Source organism: Pundamilia nyererei, unplaced genomic scaffold (genome assembly GCF_000239375.1).
Source record: "Pundamilia nyererei isolate P.nyererei 1_Seehausen unplaced genomic scaffold, PunNye1.0 scaffold00080, whole genome shotgun sequence".
NCBI classification, from domain to species: Eukaryota; Metazoa; Chordata; class Actinopteri; order Cichliformes; family Cichlidae; genus Pundamilia; species Pundamilia nyererei.
This window is the reverse complement of record NW_005187481.1, coordinates 1,112,089-1,121,261: the sequence shown is the minus strand read 5'-3', so window position 1 is coordinate 1,121,261 and position 9,173 is coordinate 1,112,089.

Below are 9,173 nucleotides of genomic sequence, written 5' to 3'. Positions count from 1 at the left end.
CTGCAGGTCATTCACCAGGTCCCCCCGTGTGGTTCTGGGATCTTTGCTCACCGTTCTCATGATCATTTTGACCCCACGGGATGAGATCTTGCGTGGAGCTCCAGATCGAGGGAGATTATCAGTGGTCTTGTATGTCTTCCATTTTCTGATGATTGCTCCCACAGTTGAAACAACTGCACAATCGGTGGCTGACTAAATACTTTTTTGCCCCACTGTATAAAAAAAGTACAAAGGAACAAAGCAAAAAGTAAATCTCAAGTGTGTCCACAAGGTGGCTTACAAACTGTGAGTTTCAGCCACGTCACCGTTCTGCACCAAGGGTGACATGGCAACAGTTTGAAAAGGATTAATTTTGTTCACACAAATTTTAGTGAAACATTTGATTACTGGATTATTATAAAGATCACATGAGTCTGTTTACATATCTGCACAATATGTTTAAATAATTAAAGAACTGTGTTTTAAACCAGAAGATTCTGGAGGTTATTATTTAATTTTTCACTCACTGAAATGTTTCCAAGAGTTGATTTTTACTGCTTAAAATAAAAAAGACTCAAATGCCACGTGTCACAATTTCAACATGGAGCATTCAGGCAAGCAAATAAACACCAATTTGCAGTTTCAACCTTTGAATGTGTGTGCAGAGTGCAGGAGGCACCTGTCTCCTCGATTAAATGTCTCCTTTTTAAATGTTCGATTAAAAATAAAACATTTCAAAAGAGCACATTTCCGGAGATGTGAGATCCTGCTGCCCGAGCGCAGCATTTAACATTTTGTTTCAAATTTGATAATCATTTGATAACCATGTGACAACTCAATACATTTTAATATATACAAGAAATCCAAATTCTACCAGTTGTAGTAGTATTGGTATAGTACTCTACACCAATGCTGATTTTTGGTAGATCACTAAATATTTCACAAAATAAATGAAGGTAACCTAATTTTCTGTTATTTTTGCAATAGGAAATTGAACAACTCTAAACACCAAAGGGAGGTGCTGTTTTTTTTTATCTCCAACTTCCCCTATATGTGGTATTAGTGGCCTACAGTGGGTGTTGAAATGGTTCACACACTGAACTGCCACTTAGAGATAAGATGCAATGACTCTTCCTGTATGAACAAAGCTCCTAGAATGTACTTTAGTGTTTTGCAGAAAATGACTCATGAGAAGCTGTTAGCTCTTCTTCTTTTCTCGACATCATTCTTCTTCTTTCCTTCTGTCAGAAGGAAACTTAACTACAGCACAACACCCTCTAAGCTACAATGTGCTCCAAATCCCATTAAAGTAGTTTGCTTGTTGAATAATGACAGAAATTTGTAATCATTTCGTGGCGCTGGTGACTCATGAAAAAAAATGCAGATGAACTGCCACCTGTGCACAGCTTGAGAGGGAAAATAGAAAGCATTTAAAAGGGCCGGGGCTACTTATAAAACCATTTTATTTGCTGATTTCAGGTTACAGAAATCTCTCCATTTCTTTTTAACACTGGATAAAAATGTGCTCTACAACCACATTGTAGAGCTTAATTTGTGGTGTTGTTCTTTGCAACTATAGCATCATTATAGATTTTTCTGAGCATTACTCTGCTGCTTTTATTTGATGGAGGAGGTTTTGAAACAGCATTACAAAAGAAGCCGTGTTGTAGTTTTGTACTCTGAGAGCTTTAGTCATTTAACTGTAAGCGATGGTTCATACTTTGAAATACAGGCCTCACAGGAAACTTCAGTTCACTTACATATTCATGTCATGTCTGCATCTGCATACAATGTGCTGCATGTCTACTGTATGAATGATATAAACTTACTGGCCACTTTTCTAGGCACGCATGTTTGACTGCTTGTCAATACAAGTGTCTGATCAGTCAATCACATGGTGCCAACACATTGCATTGATGCTCGGCTGATGAAAGTCAAACTGAGCATCAGAATGGGAAAGAAAGGTGATTTATCAAATTAAGTAACAGGTGAGTGCAACCACGTGAGCCGTGACATTCAAATGGAATTAACTGATCCTTACTGTGCATTTTGAGATACTCAAAAGTAATTTGACAAATGAATCATTTTAAATATAACGATTGTTTTTAGCAGATCAATACAAAAAGTTGTGGATGCTGCATGTGCTCCCTTGGGTTGGTCTGCCAGGCTTTTAATGCAGCCACCTTTGGATGCTGCTTGTTTGTGGGTCTTTCTCATGCTCAGCTTAGTGTAACCACTAGTTGTTGTAAACCCTCTGTATGTCCACTGATGAAGGTGTCTCCTGATTGTAGACCTTTGACAATACTTGTCTATGTGTTGTGAGATGGGTTTTCCTACCTGAGAAAAAAGTTCAGCAAACATCTACTTTAGTGAACAGCGCATTCATTAATTTTACGAATGACCCAAATTTTTTTAGGTTTATTTTTATTTTTACCATAATAATGACCTACTTCACTTACATCAACATATATTTAGGGACTCGTACTGAGAGTTACAGTGAAGAGCTACCAAATGTGAGACAACACTTTGAATGAACCTGATCATTCATCTACTTAATTTGTGATGTATAGAGGCAAAATTGTCTAAAACTTGTGAACCTAACTGCATTGAAAAGGGAAAAAGCCCATAATATTAGTGAGAGAAGCCATAAACATGACAAAGAGCCAAAAAGGTTTCTCTGGCCTGCTCAGATCCCAGTGTGATTAGGCATCAATGTGCTCAAGTGCTTATAAGACCCAAAAGATCTACAGCCAGTGTCCAAGTGCCAAACAGGATGTGCTATACCCGACCTAGTCGTTTATCTTTGGGATTAGTTTAATTTAAAGGTTAAAAGATTCAAGTTTAGGCCTTTTCCCTCTTGAGCTGTGCCTCATCCAAACCATTCAAATTTGAATCATCCAAACTGTTTCTTTACTCTTTGCCTGTGACCTTGATGTTGATGTGACCAGCCAGTATTCAGTATGTTCAGTGTTCACTCAGTGCCTTACGGAAGTTCACCATACAGTATAGTTGTATCTATTTAGGGAAGTCTAGCAACTGATTCATGGTCATTGGTCCAGAGTAACATGAGGACGTTACACAGCACAAGTACATGGCACATTCTAGTCGTGAACATTTGGCGGTAATGTAAAACAGTATGACAATAGAAAGTATTGTTTTAGCTGTCTGGCAGCATTAGTACTGGTGGAAACAGACAAATGAATAAGCTCTCAATCAACCATGTGGCTTTAACACTTTTCCTGGAAGGGGAAGATGAGGGCCAGTGTAGAGAACTCATGTGAGAGATGATGTTTTTGATTAAAGTGATGACAGTGAAGTGTGATTTAAAACAAAGTAAAATAAATGATGATGTCCTCTTGGTCTAATTGTGCAACTCTTTTCTGAAATAAAACCATGAAACAGTATCTAAACTTTGCACAAACTGGTGTGAAAGTGTTATTAATTAGGTCTCACATGAGAGGTCGCTACTTCCTAGATTTGTAATGCTCTGAGCCTCTGTGCATGCTCATGTAGGAGCCTTACTGATGCAGGCATCAAGAAACCATAAGTGCAACAAAAGCTGAACAAAACTGTTGAATATGGCTCAGGAAACCATAAGTTGTGAGCCATTTAAGCCGTCAACAGCATTTCACAACATGACATGTTGACACTTTATTTCCCCACATTTCCTGAGAGCTAGCTTTGCAGTTATCTTCCTTGTTTTGACTTCCTCTTTGACGCGCTGAAAGTGCTTTGGTCAAACGAGCTGTCTTGTGCACAGTGCCTTCATTGTGAAGGAGAGGAAAGAAGAGTGCTGCTCTTGGACTCTCGTCTGCAACAGGTAACACACGCATTTGCATGAAGTTTGTGAAACAATACCAAGGAAGCCTCTTTATGCAATCAGATTAATACATACTTGGTGTGCTTTGTTAGGTTTTTGATCATGTTTTTTAAAGTGGTCCTGATGCTTTGTTCATTGAATCTACAGAGCCAGAGTCTTTGGTGCTGCATGAGATCAGGCCCCCCACTTAGTGTATTTGACAAGCTGAGTTGGACACTCTGTATCAGTGAGTGTCAGTTTGTCAAATACCCCAAGTGAGGTGTCACTTGTCTACAAGTTAAGATCATCCCATAAGCTGATGTGCCAACTCCACGGGGTGCTCTGCTAAACCAGTTGAGAACTCCAAGGTAACAGGCATAAAACACATTGCCTGTAAAGGTTTTGAGCTGTTAAAGTGTTAAATTAATAATAATGAAAGTACAATGTTTAGGTACTGCATCATCTGTGCTGCTCTAGTAATTCATATGCAAGCTAATGGTTTACTTAAAACTTGTTTAATAATCAGAAATCTTACTTGTATCAAATAGGTTCTGTTTCTATCTTATTTGCATCATGAAGGCTTCATAACAATGTTCCAGACAATTTTTCTGTTTTTACTCGGTTCAGCTATCATTACACAAAAGTATATATGTGATCAGTTTCTCTCGGTTTCATAAACTATTTTGTTTAGAGTCAGAGAAGCTGCCCTCTCTGTGTCCGCATGTGGGGCCACATGTCTTTTCAGTTTCACATGTGACATACAGAAGGGAAGAGAATGGTGTTCTCTGAATTTGTGTTATGATAACATAATCTGCTCAAGTGCACGAGAAACATATAATAAAGGCAAATGATGCGTGTGTGTGTGTGTGTGCTTTTTTTTTTTATACTCCAAATGTGTGATCTTTAATGTGTCATATTTATGTAGCCTGTATTAGCGCTGCAGTGGAAGCTCATCCTCCAACTGACTACTAAATGAAGACACTTATCAGACTAGCTTGTATTTCCTGTTCCTCTAGCAACATGGTACAGCCTATAGGCATAAGAAAACACGTGGATGTCTGTTTCAAATAGCAATGAATAGCTGTTTCCAACCTCGATTTCGTAGGTCATGCGTATAAGCCTTTTAGTACTATCACTGTACTTCATCTATTTCAAATTACACTGAATAAAGGGCAAGTTACACATGGTGCAAGTCACATGAACTCTGCCTTGGCTGCAGAAATGAAAGCTATTTGCACTGCAGTTGTGGTTTGCATCAGCAATGAACGGTCATACACACTTTAATTTATTGAGTGTAGATGATGCACCGTTGTCTTTTAAAAAGACAGTGTTATGCAGGCAGATGGTCCCAATCTAGTTGTTAATGGCACTCCCATTTGCAGTGAAATCAGCTGGCTAGATCCTGCGTCTTTGAATTGGAGTAATTAAAAAGTGTTTTACATTGTGACCAACTGAAGTAGCTCAGATTACTTTCCTTTTTCCTGAGGTTTATCCAAATGTCAAGCTGTACTGAGCACTGAGCCTTGTCTAGCCTCACAGACTGCTGGAAATATTCTTAAATGAACATTTGTCTGGACTGGTACATCAACACATGTTTCATGACCCACCCGAACAGCCCCGAGTCACTAATACAATCCTTTATATTCATACAAAAGGATCAGTTCCTCATGAAATACAAGCCGATGTCATCAAAAACTGCTGTGCACTGAGGCTATTGGTAAAGCAATCTGCGATCTTAAGCTGAGTTCACTATATGGCAGAAATAAACCTCCGATAAGGCTGTCAAATTATAAATTGCATAATTTCTGATAACAAGAACTGCAGACACAGTCTAACCATCTCCTGTGAGAGACAGCTGGTTATATATAGCCATGCACTTTTTACTAGATGTTGCAACACACACTTCAAAAATCTGTCTAAATCCAGTGGATTCACCTCACACTTGATCCTATGGAAAAAAATATCAGGTGATATAAAAAAAGAATTCATTCCATGTTTGCCTTTACATGGCACAAATGATATATAATTTGACCTACATTTGTTTCTTTTCCATTTTTCTTTAGTTTATCTGTATTTCCTGTGTTTTTTGCTTGGTTATGTCTTGCTGCTGTAATGACGCTTGTCCAGTAAGTGGTGCTGAAGCTGTATACTTTAATTTGGACAGGATAAATCAATGAAGAGGAGATAAAACTGTATTCAGTAATAATTGATTCATTTCTATAAATGCCATTTCAAAATGCTAACTTCCCCCTATTTACATTGTACTTGCACATGTCTTTGTTTTACAGAGTGTGAATTTCTCTTTAAAGAGTGTCAGAGTTTGACAAGACCAAACAAAAATGCTACCTACAAATTCAACTACATGAAAGTTAATGTATGACAAAATGAATTAAACTGTATTTCCCGTCAAACTTGTTTTCTTTTATAATTCTATTTCTATTCATTTACCATTATTCTATTTAATGTTACTTTTCTTCAGGTTCATTACTGGTTCATTTTCCTGCCAATGGTGAATAAATGTGCCACCTGTCACTAATCATCCAGTGAATTGTCTGTGCTCTGTCACCCTTTGTTCTTTGCCTCTTCTCTTTGAACTTGGAGTAAAAAGCTTTCCAGCATTTCTTTCAAACACAATGTCTAAATAATTCAAGTTCCAAGTTTTGCAAGTCTTGTAAATCGCTCCCTCATCCATCCCCCCCTCCAGTACATTTCCTTTGCTTGTTTTTTGGCTTCTTCCCTTTGACTGTTCCATCTTGGATTGTCTTTCCATACTCACTGTTTTCTTGTGTACTGCTGGCAGTCTCAGAAAAGACCTTTGTATTTTGGATTTTATCCTGCCTCCAGTGTGCTTGGGTGCTGTCCTCTTTACCAAACCACATATTAGAGATGTTCTTGTTGTAGCATTGTTGCTAAATGCTATGAAGCATGTTTTATGTTTGCTTCATGCAACACCTCCCTTGATTCATAATAGCGTAGGCATGATTAGTAAATAGAGTTTTTTGACTTTTATCTTTGCCAGCCTTTGAGTACTGTGAGAAGTAACCGTGTGTGCAATGGTTGCTGCTATAACTGTTTGTTCATTTGCAAAGCCAATGCATACAGTATGTGGCATGTACAGATTGTCCATACATGTAAAGTAGATGCTAGGGCAGCACCAAAGCTTTGGTTCCTTCTCCTGCAGTACAGTAGCATTTCACTGATCTAAAACCTAAAAGAGCCTAACATATTTTTCACGTTTTTCATTATCGCGGAATGCACAAGCACAAGCACATACACTATTCAGCAATAACCATAGAATGGAAGCTTCACTTTTGGTTTTCTGCTGCATCTTCCTTCAGTCTGCAAAAGCTCACTGAAAAATGTTAAATTGTTATTTCTCTTATTCTTTCTTCTGTTTAGTTTTCTACAGTTTATTTTCTCCTATCTATTCACTGCATCTGAGAAATAATACTTACCTCTTTAACATTTATGGATCCTCACTTTTTCAAAGGGATAGAAAAGGTGATAGAGAGAAGTAAGATAAAAGGGACAACATAGGAGAGCGCACAGCCCGCCTGATCGGGCTGTATGCTCTACCTCCCCACTGCCTCCCAGAAAAGGGAAAAAGAGCAGAGGGGAGAAGAGCAGAATATTTCTTTTCTCTCGCGGTTAGCTGACTGCATTAGCTGCCCAAGTGATGTCAGACCTTTTTAACCACAGCCAGTGACTGGTCCTCTCAGTAGTGTTAGCTAATTCTCTTATAGCCTTGTGACAAAGTGGCTAGAATGGAATTAATTTGCCATTTGTCACTTGCATATATTGTTATTTTGTGTTCTGTTATTTTACAGTCAGCCATAATGCTCTAATTTAGACATTGCTGGTGTAACTTCTCTTAACACACAATATCCCGGGTTTTGTTTGTGGTAGCAGTAGTTACATTCTTTACATCCATGCATATGTTTTAAAGCAAGCACTACTAACCATCAGATCATCTGAATTTTCTTCTGTTTACAGGTACATGTCTGGTAAATTATGTTTCTTTATGTTGCTTTGGTTATACTTACCATGGTGTCCATGTTGTGTATTCAGGTCCCATATTTGAGACAGGTATATGGGAAGGGCCGCCCACTACTTCCTGTTTATATACGGTCATGAGGCCAATGATTGCATCACTGGGTGTAACCAAATGGAGGGTTTTTCATTTTGTATAGTATTGTTTGTTTTCTTTAAAGTAGCCTTTTGAGTTATATTGTATGCAGTGTTTTACTTTACAAACCATTTAGTTGAGTAAATGAGTTTGTCAGTTTCATGCATGACTTCCTGTTCTTTTTTTAGAATTGTATTATTTGGTGTGACCTATTTTGTTTCAATGGTAGGGACTAATGAGGTCAGGTGTGGGCAAAGTCTTGTTTAAAGCCAGTGGTATTTTTGCATGCCTGATGGATTTTTTTATGGTAAAATGGAGATGCCAGCAATAAAATATGCTTAATTATAAAGAACTTCAATCGTCTGCTAATGCTATTTACTCATCACCTTCCTTGCTGCTTAAGTTATGCTACATCACAAGCCTGCTGTTGCACCTGTCCTCTGATCCCAGTTTCTTTAAGCAGTTTTGCTGTTGTACTGGTAACAAAGCCCCTGCATCCCACTTCCACTGGGCGCACCTTGATCTTCCAGCCTCTGTCCTCTGCCTCAGCTGCCAAGTCGGCATATCACAGCTTCTGACGCTCAAATGCTTCCTCCCATGATACCGTCAGCTCAATGATGTACGCAAGTTTTTGGGAGTTAGACCAAAGGACGAAGTCTGATCGCAGAGTAGTTGTTACGATCTCTGTGGGAAAAATTAGCCTCTGATCCAAGTCCACTTGCATCTGCTGGCTGGGGCCGTCTGCAGCACACCAGGGCCTTTGCTGCCGGCTAAACCAACTGCATCTGTATTGCTAGTGGAAGACATCTGCACCACACCAAGGCCTGTGCTGCTCGAAAAGCTCATCTGCAATATATCGGGCGCTGTGCTGTTGATTGAAGCCTTCTACACCACATTGGTGATTGTGCTAGCAGAAGCCCTCTGCTAGCAAGCCACCAGGGGTCCGTTCTTCGTACCTCGCTTACTACATCCAAGATCAAATGACATATCCAAGATCAAATCATCGCGCTAACTTTGAGCTCGTTATTCCGGTTCTCCGAACACACCTGTTGTTGACGATTAGTATAGCTGGATGAAGTAATGTGAGATCACTTGGTGGCTTAACAGGGGCTACGCATCGATAGTAGAAACATTGATCGGCAACCCTTTGATTGGTCGGCGAAAATGTCGCCGACCAATCAGTATTATTCGGCAGCAGAGCAAGAACTCTTGATTGAGGGATTTCAGGAGTTTCAGAGTTTAATTAAAACGCAAGGGAACACTGCAAAG